This window comes from Callorhinchus milii, unplaced genomic scaffold, assembly GCF_018977255.1.
Source record: "Callorhinchus milii isolate IMCB2004 unplaced genomic scaffold, IMCB_Cmil_1.0 Scaffold2, whole genome shotgun sequence".
In the NCBI taxonomy this organism is placed as follows: Eukaryota; Metazoa; Chordata; class Chondrichthyes; order Chimaeriformes; family Callorhinchidae; genus Callorhinchus; species Callorhinchus milii.
The window spans coordinates 14,717,800-14,731,913 of NW_024704743.1; the positions used below are offsets into that span (position 1 = coordinate 14,717,800).

The 14,114-nt window shown below is 42.9% G+C and overlaps 1 protein-coding gene across 2 annotated transcripts in view; it reads right to left on the reverse strand.

Annotated features, from left to right (window-relative positions):
* The window catches only part of LOC103181530 (cAMP-regulated phosphoprotein 21), a 275,084-nt gene that overhangs the window by 177,660 nt on the left and 83,310 nt on the right, over positions 1-14,114 (reverse strand). Inside the window, exon 1 of one of the 2 annotated variants that reach the window (XM_007898065.2) lies at positions 7,126-7,196. The exons of the other annotated variant lie outside the window; for it this stretch is intronic. The gene's annotated coding sequence lies outside the window, so the exon portion shown is untranslated. Of the gene's footprint in view, positions 1-7,125; positions 7,197-14,114 lie in introns of those variants that run through there. 2 annotated transcript variants of the gene reach the window in all.

Genomic DNA, 14,114 nt, shown 5'->3' on the forward strand with positions numbered 1-14,114 from the left:
GGTTAGAGCCCGTGCCTCGCAAGCGAGATGACCTGAGTTTGATTCCCGGGCAGCTCGAAACATTAGGCAGGTTTCCATACACACTGGAGATGTATAAGTTTAGTATTTTTAATGCAAAAGCATAATATGCCATTCAGCATTAAGTTTTAAATTTACCAACTATGTGTATTTTCACATCACAAATATTTTACATTATAGTATCTTTTAATGCTTTGTTTCTTTTATGAAAAACACTCACACACCACCATTGTGCAGAAATGTTGGGTGGCGCTGCAAATTATATTTTACAGCAAGCAATCCCAAATACTGTAACAGTGTGAATAATAATAATAATCCTCGCATTTGATATAACCCTTTTCACATCTTCTAGACGTCTCAAAGCGCTTCACAGAATATGCTGTAAAATGAATTGACTGTATATGTGGGCAAAACGCGGCAGCCAATTATGCACAGCAGTGTCCCACAAACAGTCGTGGATTGAAAACGACCAATTTATTATTGTTTTGGAGGGATTATTATTAGGTGTGTGGAGTAAGTAAACTTGCCCAAGGTTTAACCTTGCCTTATGTGGTGCACATCCACAGATATGAAGAGACATCAAGGGACCACGTTGTAAGAGGCACATGATCAAGATGCCTGCCTTGACGTTACTTCCTGCCCAAATGAAGTTAAGAACAACCATCTTTACTATGCTCCTACCTTACAATCCGGTTTACAACTTTAGAACTACAACACTTGCCACTCACAGCATATTTGCTTCTGCACCTCAATTTATAGCCATTCCAAATCTTCTTTTGCACATGTATAAAGTCTACTTTGAGTGAAAAATGGTTCCTATGGACATGCAGACACACATACAGAGAATCCTGAGTGAGCACAAGGGTATGAGAGACAGTGTAAGTGGATGAGGTAATAGATAGAGGAAAGGACAAAATAATTTTTGTGAGAGATAAGAGTGAATTACATACTTGGAGATGTATGTGAAACTGAAAAAATATATTCATACAAAAATACAAGTAATCATACTTTTTTTCATAGGGGAGGAAGAGAAGATGGGGAACCATTTGGACAATTTCTCTATTGATTGTGAAGTCAGTTGGTAGAAAAGTGAAAATTTCAGTTCGCAAATATGAGCTGTAGTTCTTATTGGAGTCCTGTGACTCAGTGGTTAGAGCACTTTGCATGCCTCTGTTTACCTAACAGTAACTAGGAACTCTGTTAGTCGATTGGTGGATCGGTTTTCCAGGGGCAATAATACCTTTTTAAAAAAATAATAGTTTTGTCACTTAATCCACAACCTTTTGTGGGACACCGCTGTGCGCAATTGGCTGCCACTTTTTTCCCCCACAAAATATACAGTCAATTCATTTTACAGTATATTCTGTAAAGTGCTGTGAGACGTCTCGAAGACGTGATAACTTGCTATAGCAAATGCAAGGATTATTATTATTATATTATTATTACTGCAGCACTAAACAATTATTAAGTAATTATTATTAAAGTAATTATTATTACTGCAGCACATTTTGTTATTAATTACTACTCTCTTAATGGTAATTTTTATTTGCCATTCATCTGCTAAGTCGATATGTTACTGTAGTATATATGTATCACTGTGCTTATTTCTTTAGACTTCTTTATTGCACAACACTTTGTACTATCTGCAAAAAATACTTGAAATAATAATATCTTTGCCAGGATCATCATTTTGAACAGCTAGAGTGACAGGACGAATATCGGCAGGAAATTCTATTGGTCACAATATTGGTTGGTTACTACCATTCCCATTGAAAATAAATCTAGATAATTGAAAATAATTTACAACTTCAATTTGGACCTGATGTGTTTTTACTTTAGCCTTTACAGAACCTTATGAATATTTTCATAAAGTCTGGATAGCTACTTTTCACTAAACCAGTTTAATTCTCAAAACGTTAATTCAATTGAAGCACAATGTGCTGATCGACAGAGATTTTCTCCAGTCTTCTTATTGCATCTATAACAATATTTTCCCCAAAACATGGAGATGAAGTCCGGTTAAGTTTCACACGACAGTAGAAGGATGGGCTTGATGGGGCAAATGGCCTTTTCTAGCATCATATTTTAGGTCTGATTTGAAGCTCAGTCACCCATAGTCATTTTAGGTCCATTTTTATTTGGTCAGCTGGGTGTCTGACACAAGGCTTAAATCCATCACCATGCTTAAGAGTATCCATATCAGACATAGTTCCACATATGTATGCCACCTATATATGGAATTTTTTCTGTGTCTGGAATGGAATGTGCACTCTCTTCCTGGATGGACACATCCTGCTTACCTAATTCTGAAGAGTATTAGGATAGGTCGGCAAGAGCCAAAATATGCTGGGATACTGCTGTAAGTTAATCAACTAAAACCGCATAGTTTACCATTGAAAGCAGTATCTACAAACTTTCCGTTGCATGTTCAGCTAGATAATCTGTCACCAGCCATATCCTGGAGTACTGTGGACCTGCCTGACTGAGGAATGAGACTGCAAAGACTGCCACTGAGGGTTAACTTAACCCTAACATTTCATTGCCAAGCACAATCACCTTGGAGCCAGCTCAACTCCAAGAGCAGCCCTCTTATCTGATCTCCCCCCAGGATAGTCACAAGTTGCTCATTAGACATGTGCTATGATCAGCCCATAAAAAAAACATTTTTTTAGTCCTACTATTGCTCACTTTTTTTGTCAAATCTTAGTACAACTAGTTGGAATAAGTTTCACCAGCAAATGGTAATAAATCATGAGCAGCAAATTTACCTGCATTGCAGTTCATGTTCGACATAAATATGGCATGAAATGTACAATTTAAGGATGACCTGGATAATAGTGACCTATGCTGTCTCGAGTCCAAAAATAGCTACATTCTGCTGAAAAACTTGATATAACCTGGGCAAAACTATATTAAAATGCATCCTTATATGGATATTTAACCAACTTTTATAAAGATGCTGACTTTACATTTTAGTAATCAGACCAACCCAATTGAAGCTTTTTGTGTAAATTAATTGAGGCAGGAAAGCAGACGAAGTAGTGACCGGCGAGAGGGCTGAGGGCTCGGGTTCCAGGTGAGGAGGTCCCAGGTGCCGAGCCGCCATTTTAAAATCTCCCGCCAGGAACAACGGCCCAAACCAGTTGTGTGACGTCACTTCCTTGCGCCTTTTTCAAACCTTCACACCTAAGTATTCGTTCCCCATTTCTATTCACCTCTTCCGTGTGCTCCTCCTTTACAACCATCTCCCTCCCTCTCTGGCTTTGCTCCAGACAAAGTGAGTGCCATCCCCTCCGTCTCCCCTCTGTGCTGTCTCCCCTAACCCTAGCGGATCTAAACTCCCTCAGGCACACCAAACCAGTCCGAAACCGAGGTGTCCGGTTCGACCCCCAGCTGTCCTTCCTCCCCCACATCCGGTCCCTGACCAGGACCGCCTTTCTCCACCTCCGCCACATTGCCTGCCCTAAATGCAGCCCAAACCGTCATGCATGCGTTTGTCACCTCCCACCTGGATTACTCCAATGCACTCCTCGTCGGTCTCCCCAGCTCCACTATTCAAAAGATCCAGCTCATTCAAAACTCTGCTGCCCGGATACTGACCCGGACCAAACTCCGTACCCACATCTCACCAGTTCTGGCCAGGCTCCACTGGCTCCCCATCACCAATCGGATCAACTTCAAGATCCTCACAATCATGTTCAAATCCATTCACTCCCTGGCACCTCCCTACCTCTTCAACCTCCTCACTCCCCAATCCACCACCCGGCGCCTCCGCTCGACTGGCACCAGCTTCCTGCTCATCCCTCGCACCCTCCGCCCCACCATCAGAGGTCGCGCTTTCAGCCACTACGCCCCAAATCTCTGGAACACTCTCGCTTAATCCCTCCGCCCTGTCCCCTCGCTCCTTTCTTTCAAGTCCCATCTGAAGACTTTCCTCTTCAACAGTGCTAACGGCCACCTCCCCCCCTATCCCTATCCACCACTGTTAAGCGCTCTGAGACTGCGTGGAGGGCACTATATAAGTGCAAGTTGTTGTTGTAGCCCCCGTCATGCCTGCGGGCTGACCATGTCCCGCTGAACACCTTGCTCACGGTCTCCGCGTGCGCGTTTTGGCTGCCGCCCCAACCCGAGCCCCCCACTAATAATGCTCCGCCTTCTACTCCCCAGATTCCGCTACTCCCAATCAGTCCTTCTCTCCCACCGCCCTTCTCACTTTCTCTCTCTCCTAGATCCCATCACTGCCTCCCTCTGCTCCAGCTTGGGTATCCTTCGCCAGGCACATGATGGCTCTCAGCAATGGTTGTCGCAAAGCAGCCACCCCACTGCCCCATCGCCCACTCTTCCCAACACAACAACCTCCCCCACGTCTGAAAGGCAAACACCAGTTCCCTCATCCATATCCTTACCCTTCCAAACTCCCCCCCAACCTCCACGGTCAATTGTCCCCTAGAGTCTGAAACCCTCCCTACCCTCCCTCCGAAGCTCTCCTTCACCAGCTCACCCACTCGCATTTCTCTCCAAAATGTCTGCTTTCTCTTAAATAAAGCCCTCACAACCCATCACCTCATCCTGGACGAGAACATCAACATTCTTGGGCTCACAGAAATCTGACTGTTCCCTTTTGACCCTGTCCCCAATTGAAGCCTCCCCCATGGCTACACCTTTCACCACACCCCCGGCCAAACAAACGCGGCGATGGGTGGCCCTCATCTCCCAAACTTCCCTCGCTCTATCCCTTATTCCTCCGGCTCTTTCCCCTCTTTTGATCACTTAAACCTGTACTCATTTATTGTCTTCCCAAACTGCCTGGTTCCTTCATCCCTGACATCTCCTCCCATCCCTCTGCCTCTGCATTAAACAACTGATTATAATGGGTGATTTCAACCTTCACCTGAAGTCCCCTTGCACCACCTACTCCGTCTTCATTCCCCTCCTCTTCACACTAAACCTCACCCTCCACATAGACTCCCCGACTCACAACCGTGGTCACCCCCTCAACCTTGTTATCACTCACCGCCTTAACATCTCCAACTTGTCCATCCACCCAAGGCCATTTCACACCATTTCCTCATTGCCTTCTCCTCCCATTTTGAACATTTTGGAGGCCAAAAACAATCGAAAGGCACTGTTCTTCACCACTGTCCATCACCTCCTCCGCGCACACCCCCAAGCTGCCTCCATCCTCACCTCAAACGCCAAGTGCAAAGAAGTCTCAGATTGAAAATATCTGCTTTGCTGCATCCACCGCCCCTACATCCCCTTCCACGTCTGCACCACCCCCTCCTTCCACCATGGCCCCTATTACTCCCCACTCTCTCCACTCTTTTGCTCCGATTACTCCCTCTCAACCACCAACTCCCAGATGAAGCTCATCACCTGCTGCCTAGACCTCCTCCCTACCCAGTTGTTGGTCACCCAGCTCTCTAACCAGCTTTACTTTCACTTCTCCCTCAATCCCGCCACCTTGCCCCCTTGCTCCCCTCTTTCAAGTCTCGCCTGAAAACTTTCCTGTTCGACCGTGCTTACGACCACCTTCCCCCCGGCTCGGAGTCAGGCTCTACCACTGTGAAAGGCTATGAGACCCTACCCTGTGAGGAGGGCGCTATATGTGCAAGGTATTGTTATCTTCATGGACCTCATCCACCGCCTCTCCTCCCTCATCCACCTGAGTGGGACCACACTAGCCTGGTTCAAGTCGTACCAAACAAACCGCCTTCAATTTATCTCCTCAAACAGTTTCTCCTGCTTGTACCCCAGGGCTCCATCTTTGGCCCCCTCCTCTTCCTCATCTACATGGTCCCTCTCTGTGATGTCATCCACAGACATTGGGTTAACTTCCAAATGTATACGGATGACACACAAATCTACTTCTCCTCCTCCAGCTGCAACTCTAGGTCCGCCGATGTTCTCTCGGCCTGTCTGATGGACATTAGGCCCCGAAAAAGCGAAAACTTCCTACAACTCAATGTTGACAAGACAGAAGCCATATTCATTGGCTCCCGTCAACATCTTCTATCCTGAGACTCTGACCTCCTCAATCTTCCCGGCCTATCGCTCAGACTTACCAAATCAGTGCACAACCTAGGCATCAGGTTCAACCCACAGCTGTCCTCCCTATTGCCGAATGGATCGATTTCAAGATCCTCACACTTGGTTTCAAATCCCTTCATGACCTGGCATCTCCCTAGCTCTCCGACCTGCTTACCACCCAACCCACAACCCGATGCCTCCGGCCTTCTGCATGTCCCTTGTGCCCTCCGTTCCACCATTGGTGGCCGCGCTTTCAACAACTACACCCCAAAACTCAGCAACACTCTTCCTCAATCCCTCTATCTCGCCCCTTCCTTCCCCTTCTTCAGATTGTGCCTGAAGATCTTCCTATTCGACCGTGCCTATGGTTATCTTCCCCTCCCTCCGGCTTGGCATCGTGCTCCGCCACTGTCAAGATCTCTGGGATGCTACCCTGTGTGAGAAGCGCTATATAAGTGATTGTTATTGTTGTAATGCTTCTCAGCAACTCAGCAGACAAGGTCTATCTAGTGTTTTATCTTGGTAAATTTTTTTTAAAAATGAAATGACTGAAGTGATTTATCATGATTTTCCCACTCCACTTCAATCACTTTCTTTGATATATCGTGTATTTTACCGCTTTTGCACTATAAGTTTGGATCTGCAGAAAGCCCATCTCCAGAGACAAGTAGTATTGTAATATCAACACTTTCTCTTCTTTCCAATCACCTCTTTCTCATTTGCTAATTTCAATTTAATTCTATTTCTGGCTAAACTGTCTTTGCTGTACTTAATTTTTCGGAAAATTGAACTTTTAAAATCTTTTATTTACCTTCATCCTGATGGTTCCATGTATTTGGAAGTTTTAAAACTGGGTTTTGAATGTCGAAACCTGTTTCAGATTTAATTAAATGCTCTGAACCCAGTCCAGTCAAATACTGGACCACAACTGTTAATATCAGCTTCACTAACACTGGGCACTGGATTATAACAATAATCCTTAAATTTAATATAGCACTTGACCATTTTCAACTGAACATGCCATTCCTCACTCTCTCTCTCTCCTTCCCCACATTCGAAGCCTGTCGCACGACTTACCTCTTTCGCTCTGCTTTTGGTTGTCTATCCCCTCCCCACCTTTATAAGTTCCCACTGTTCAGCTCGGGTGCCCAGCCAGCAGTGTGAAGTGCTTTACACAGCCTCCTGAAAGAAAGCCGCAATATAAATGTATATTATATTGTATGCAGCTGAAAGGCAGGGCATGACTTGTAGCGCGGTTCCTTTTGCACATTTTGCATAAATGGCATGATAACAAAACGACACACAAGTCAAAAATGTTAAAAGATCCAGAATCGCCAAAATAATGGCAGTGCCAGTCTGGTAAAACACTATTCCTCTACAATAGAGTGGTCGCAAAAATATACCTTTACACAGAGAGTTGTTACGGTCTAGAATGCACCTCCTGCGTGCAGTGGAAACAGATTAAATTTCAAAAAAAAATTGGATAGGTATTTGAAAAGGAAACATTTGCAAGGATATGGGGAAAGAGCAGGGGAGTGGAACTGATTGGGTAGCTCTTCCAAAGAGCCGGCAGTCATGATGGGCCAAATGGCCTCCTTCTGTGCCGTAATATTCTATGATTCTATGATACCTTTATAAAGTTTTAACTTGAAGCCACTTACATGATGTTGGGTATTTGTGTCCTTGTGCAGAACTTCGATTTGCTGTAATGCCAACCTTTACATCAACTTGTTCTAATGCCAACTCTTTTCCATTATAAGGAAAAGGCAAGCTTTATGCAGCTGGTTCTTTAACAATATTAAAGAGACAAGTACTTCATAGCAGAATTGCACACATTAATCACTTCCAGCAGTATAAAGAGAGCATAAAATATTTGCNAAAAAAACTTTAGCCTATTTATGGTTATAGTCCCTACTCTTGCAATAACTAGAATGCAAGTTCTTCTCTAAAGCAAACCTTTTTGTATAATAATTCCTATTCACAGCACTGAAGAATCTTGATGCGGATAAACTGAAAATGAAGTAATTGTAAGGAGTAATTAAGAATAATATCCTACGGATGTAGATGTACCATATTTGGTGAAATAAAGCCCTACTCCACTGCATCAGACACGCTATTCACTTCTAGCTACCAAAGAGCACTAACCCCCCCAAGGGATTCTGTTCATAAATGTTAATGGTTTAAGATGTGTCTTAGTTCGCAAACAATTTGCCTTACATAGTTCTTAGATTACCTAAGTAAGAAAATGCTGACTCACAGAAAAACATCTGATTAAACACCAGTCAATTTAATTTTTTAGAAAACTACCCTCAAGACCCTGGAAAACACTAACCATCCATGTTTATAATTCAATGGGGAGAACATTGAACACAGAAATGCAACTTATCACAGTTGTCGACATTAATATACAAACTAAAAATGAACCAGAATTTTATGTTTGTTTTTCCCTCCAAACTAGAGGAAGATCTCTTGGAACTTAATATTGTTGATCCATTGTGGCCAGAAAGGTTCAATTTCTGGGCTGTTTTAAGGGCAGCAGTAGGCGGTATTACATGTGACCTCAAAACTTTGGTTAAAAAACAAATATCAACCAGGCTTGCTACTCTGATCTCTGTATGTGAACTTTGGCTCAAAGCCACATATGGTGGAATTTGGATCAAACTCAACTCAAATAGCCTGCTAACATTTAGTATGAAAACTCACTTGGGGAAGGTTTGTGGAAACATTCCATCGTAGCAGAATGATCAAGAAGCCCCTCAGAAGAAAAGGGGAGAAAATTACAGGTGAAAACATTACCCTCGATCTTCCTTGCATTTAAGTTCCTGTTATTGCACTGAATATAGCATTGCAAACCATCATGCTGCATATTCTTACAAATATTTACAGGCCGCAATATAAAAAGTTAAGACGTAAATATCTTTCTTAGACATCACAGTGCCTCATAGATTAAAAAAAATTGGCAAAAGGATTCATTGCCATGAAAATAACTAACTCAGGATTCAAATAACAGCATAAGCCTCACTCGTGATGTTTATTATACCATTTGAAGCCCCAGGAGATTATTTTCTTGTAAACATCCACAGCCATCATCTTTTACATCACCTTAATATAATGCAACTTTCTTTTTTCTCCATTTGTTTATTAGAATAGTTGCTTAATCTCATACTATAAGTGCCAGTGCCCTGCAATCAGTTAAGCACATTCTGAACAATGTAATATATATCAGATATATTTCAGGACTGTATATTTAGGTTATCTCTTCTATTTGCTAGCTTTTTCAAAATCAAACTGGGACATGACAGACGGGAGCTGTCAGTGGAGTTATTTTATAGTACAGTATTATGTTATTGCTCTGTCAGAGAAGACAAACTGCAGCAAGGCAGCAACTGCTAAAACCTGATGTAACCTTTTATGTGATGATCACATTGGTTGTCCAATTTAACAAGAAGCGTCCATCATCGTAAACCCCATTTGGTGGTAAAAAACAGAAAATTCCTGAGTATGATAACTAAGAACAATAGTCTTTACATTTGGTATAACACCTTCCATGTCAGCAGGACATCTCAAAGCACTTCACAAAATTTACTGTAAAGTGAAGTGACTGTGTTTTATGGATGAACGCAGAAGTCAACTGGCACATATCAATTTCTCACAGCCATGAAGTGAATGACCAATTTTATTTGGGAGATTGTTGGCCAGGATACTGCGAGAGACACTTTTCAAATAGAGCCATGGGATCTTTAATGTCCACCTAAATCTTTAATGTCCATCTAATTTAAAGATTAGGGACTTGTTTAACGTCTCAGCTAACAATGCAGCACACCTCCAGCACCTCATTTGACCGTCAGCCTAAGAGTAGTCTTTAATACTTTAATATGGTGGAGTCCTGTAGCTCAGTGGTTAAGAGCACCCGTCTCGCAAGCGAGAGACCTGAGTTCAAATCCCGGCAGGTGAAACATTGGGCAAGTTTCCTTACTCTACATGCCTCTGTTTACCTAGGAGTAAATAGGAGCCTGGTTGTTAATCGATTGGCAAATCGCTTTTCCAGTGGTAATAATTCCTTAAAAATAATAATAAATTGGTCACTTCAATCCATAACTGTTTGTGGGACACTGCTGTGTGCAATTGGCTGCCTCGTTTCACCCACAAAATACGCAGTCAATCCATTTACAATATATTGTCTGTGAAGCAGACATCTCAACAATGTGATAAAGGGCAAGATTGTTATTATTATTGCAAGATTATTATTATTATTTATTACAAATGCCACCAAGAAACAACAACAACAATTTGCACTTATACAGCACGCTCCACACAAGGTAGCATCTCAGAGCGCTTACAAAGGCTACAATCCTGCAACTGTTGCTTTGATTCTATTGGCAGGAGCGTCACCAAGTGTACGAGTAAGAACATTCTGTCAGTAGTGTCATTCAGCTGCAAATGCAGTCATTACACACTTCAGTAAATCCTGTGAAGCGTTTTGAGATGTTTGCCAGCTTGATAAGGCGCTATATCAATTTCAAGGATCATATTTATATAGCTTGCTTAACTTGTTCTCGGATTGATTCTTCACCAACATCATGTAAGGCCTTTAGGTAAGAGTGAGGCCAGTGCATTAAGATACTGAGAAAGAGCTAATAATAATAATAATCCTTGCATTTGATATTGCGCTTTAGCATGTCTTCAAGATCTCAGATTTCTTCATGACGAGTACGAGGGTACCCCATTAGAACTCCCTCAGTTGAATGAAAGTTCACTTGTGTACCCATTCTAACTGATGCTAACTGCTAACTTCCAGCATTAAAGAATTGCTGGCTTCTGAGTCATCAGGTTCACTTTGCATACTACAATACAAATTACACTTTTATAGCGCCTTTCACATTGGGAGGATGTGCCAAAGTGCTGTGTACAGATGCACCACTGACATTACTAGATGAAGGGATGTGTAGTGTATGCATGATACATGATGTTAGCAGCAAATCTTGCACAATGCACAGGACTAATAACAGTGGGAGTTGATGACCTAGACAGAGGATCTGAGATATTCGATTTGGTAACCATGTTATAATGGGATTGTTCTGTAATTATAAGTTCTGATAAAAAAAATTATTAGAAATAACACATACCTTGGTATCGTAATAATAATAATCCTTGCATTTGATATAGCGCTTTTCACGTCGGGAGGACATCCCAAAGCGCTTCACAGAATATACTGTAAAGTGAATTGACTGTATATTTGTGGGCGAACGCGGCAGCCAATTGCGCACAGCAATGTCCCACAAACAGTCGTAGATTGAAAATGACCAATTTATTATTGTTTTTGGTTTTTGGAGGGACTATTATTAGGCTCTGTGTGGAGTAAGGAAACTTGCCCAAGGTTTCGCCCTCTGCCTGGAATTGAACTCAGGTCTCGCACTTGCAAAGCGAGTGCTCTAACCACTGAGCTACAGGACTCCACAAAGGTAGGTAGTTATGAAGATATAGTGTGGTGTTAGTACTATGCATTTATTATAATTATTATGTATTTATCAGCTGCACACTTCTTTTAGTTAATCAGTGGATAAATATAAAGGTCATTCAGTTAGACTTCTGATGAATCCTTGTGTATTCATTTACTCCAAACCTACATTTTAGGGTTTTCATTTGTTGAATTAAAGCCTTTATAAGCAAATGGCTTCAAGATGCAATACACAATCGGTTTTGTTAGTTGCAGCTTCACAATGTCGTGAAACTTCAACGATTTGTCAAAAGCCACACTAAAACCCGATTCCTCTCCATCTTTGTTAATGGACACCATTTAGTTGTGCAACACATTCACTGTTTCTTGTTGCAGGGTGTTTTTCCTTGTATTTATCTATAACATTTATCTGCCACTCCTTAGCTCAACTGCTTAATTGGTTCAGATCTTCTTGTATGACTTCTCTCCTCATATCATTCATCTGCCCACGAGCTTAGTTTCCTCAGCAAATGTTGTATTACAAGACATCCTATCCCTCAAGTCAGTTTGATCAGAAGGAGACCCAAAATAGATCCCTGCAAAACTCCCCAAAAGAACTTGATAGAGAAGCAAGTAGTTCTTTGTACCTATCACACTGCCTCCACTTCATCTCCATAAACGGTTTCTCCTCTAGCCCCCGCACCATCTTGTGCGGCATTCCTCAGGGCTCTGTCCTTGGTCCCCTTCTCTTCAATAGCTATATGCTCCCTCTTGATGACATCATCCGCAGACATGGGGCCAACGTCCACATGTATGCGGATGACACCCAACTCTACCTCTCTGCCTCCACCCTCGACTCAGGGACCACTGCTGTCCTGACAGAATGTCTTTCAGACATCAAGTCCTGGATGAGAGCTAAACGTCAAAAAGAACGAGGCCCTCCTGAATGGCTCCTGTCAGCGCCTCCACAACTCAGGCGCTGACAGCATCACCATCCATGTTTGCACACTCCATCTCACTAATCCAGTCTGGAACCTTGGCCTCTTGTTTGACCCTCAAATATCCCCACATCTGTGCTATAACCCGCTCTGGCTTCCCCCACCTCCAAAACATCTACTGTCTCACACTGCAGGCCGCCAAAATCCTCATATACGCATTCATAACAACTAGGCTTGACTATGCAAACTCCTTGCTTGTCGGCCTCCCCAACCCCTCCCTCCACAGGCTGCAGATCATCCACAACTCTGCAGCCCATGTTCTCTCCTGCACCAGGCTCCGGGACCCTATCACTCCCATCCTCGCCCGACTCCACTGGCTTCCCATCACACAGAGGATACAGTTCAAGATCCTGGTTCTCACCTTCAAAGCCCTCCACGGTCTTGTTCCTTCTACCTCTGTGACCTCCTAACCCCCTACCCATCCTGCCCGCTCCTTCCACTCAGCGGGCTCCGGTCTGCTTCACGTTCCCCGCTTCGCCCTCTCCACCTTCGGCGGGCGGTCCTTCTGCCACTCTGCCCCCACCCTCTGGAACTCCATCCTGCAGTCCCTCCGCCTTGCCCCGTTCTTTGCCTCCTTCAAGGCCCATCTCAAGATCCTCCTCTTCGACCGTTCTTTCGATCACCCTCCTTCCCTCCCCCTGCCCTCCACCCTCCCCAATCCCAACCCCCAGCTCAGGTCCAAAACACTGACTGTCCTTCGGACGTTCTCCCAACGTGAAAGGCGCTATACAAATGTAATTTTGTTGTTGTTTTTGTAATATAAAACACTTCGAGATTCCCCTTCGGCATGAAGGACACTGTATAAATGCAAATTGTTGTTACTCCATAACATGTACAAATGAAACATTAATATTACCTTCTCCTTATTCTTGTATTCCATGCCCCTATAAATATATATAAACAAGCAAGAATTCTATTTGCCCTATTTAATTGTGTTCTCTACTTGCACTGTCACCCTTAAATACCTATGTAATGTATTCCTAGTCTTTCTGCTCCTGTATTCTGTAAAGCAGTGGTGGCAAACCTGTGGCCCTCAGGCAAGAAGTGGCCCGCAGGGCCATCAAGAAGTCAAGGGCCCCCAAACATTCACACGGCAATAAATCAAGAAATATTCAATCAAGAACATTTATTTTGTTGGCCGATCATAGAGGTTGGTGACCACTGCTGTAGAGAATATTATTTAGAAACATTGCTTTTCTTTTTTCCTCTTCACAAATGTACTACCCTGCATCCTTTTGCATGGACTTTGTTTGCACTCCACTAATCAACCATAGAAAAATCAGAGTAAAGCCCAACATACACTTTCCAGGAGGGAACAAAAGAGCAAATAAGGAAGCTTTCTTAACCCAGAGCTATTTATAGCCCCACCATGAACCCAGCTAAAATCAGCCAATTCAGAACATGGAGGAAACAAAGATTGAACCTTTAGGGTCCATAAGACTCAGTACAGTATCACATAATGCATTAACCCTCAACCCATTTTCACTTTTCTTTCTGTTTCATGCGGTCAACAGTACAATGGCTTCAATTATAACAATACGAACCAAAGTGTTATTAATGGAAGCAATGATCCAGTACCATGGCTTAAAAATGTACACAGTGTAGTAAATATTGAAATGTACTGCTGTTAT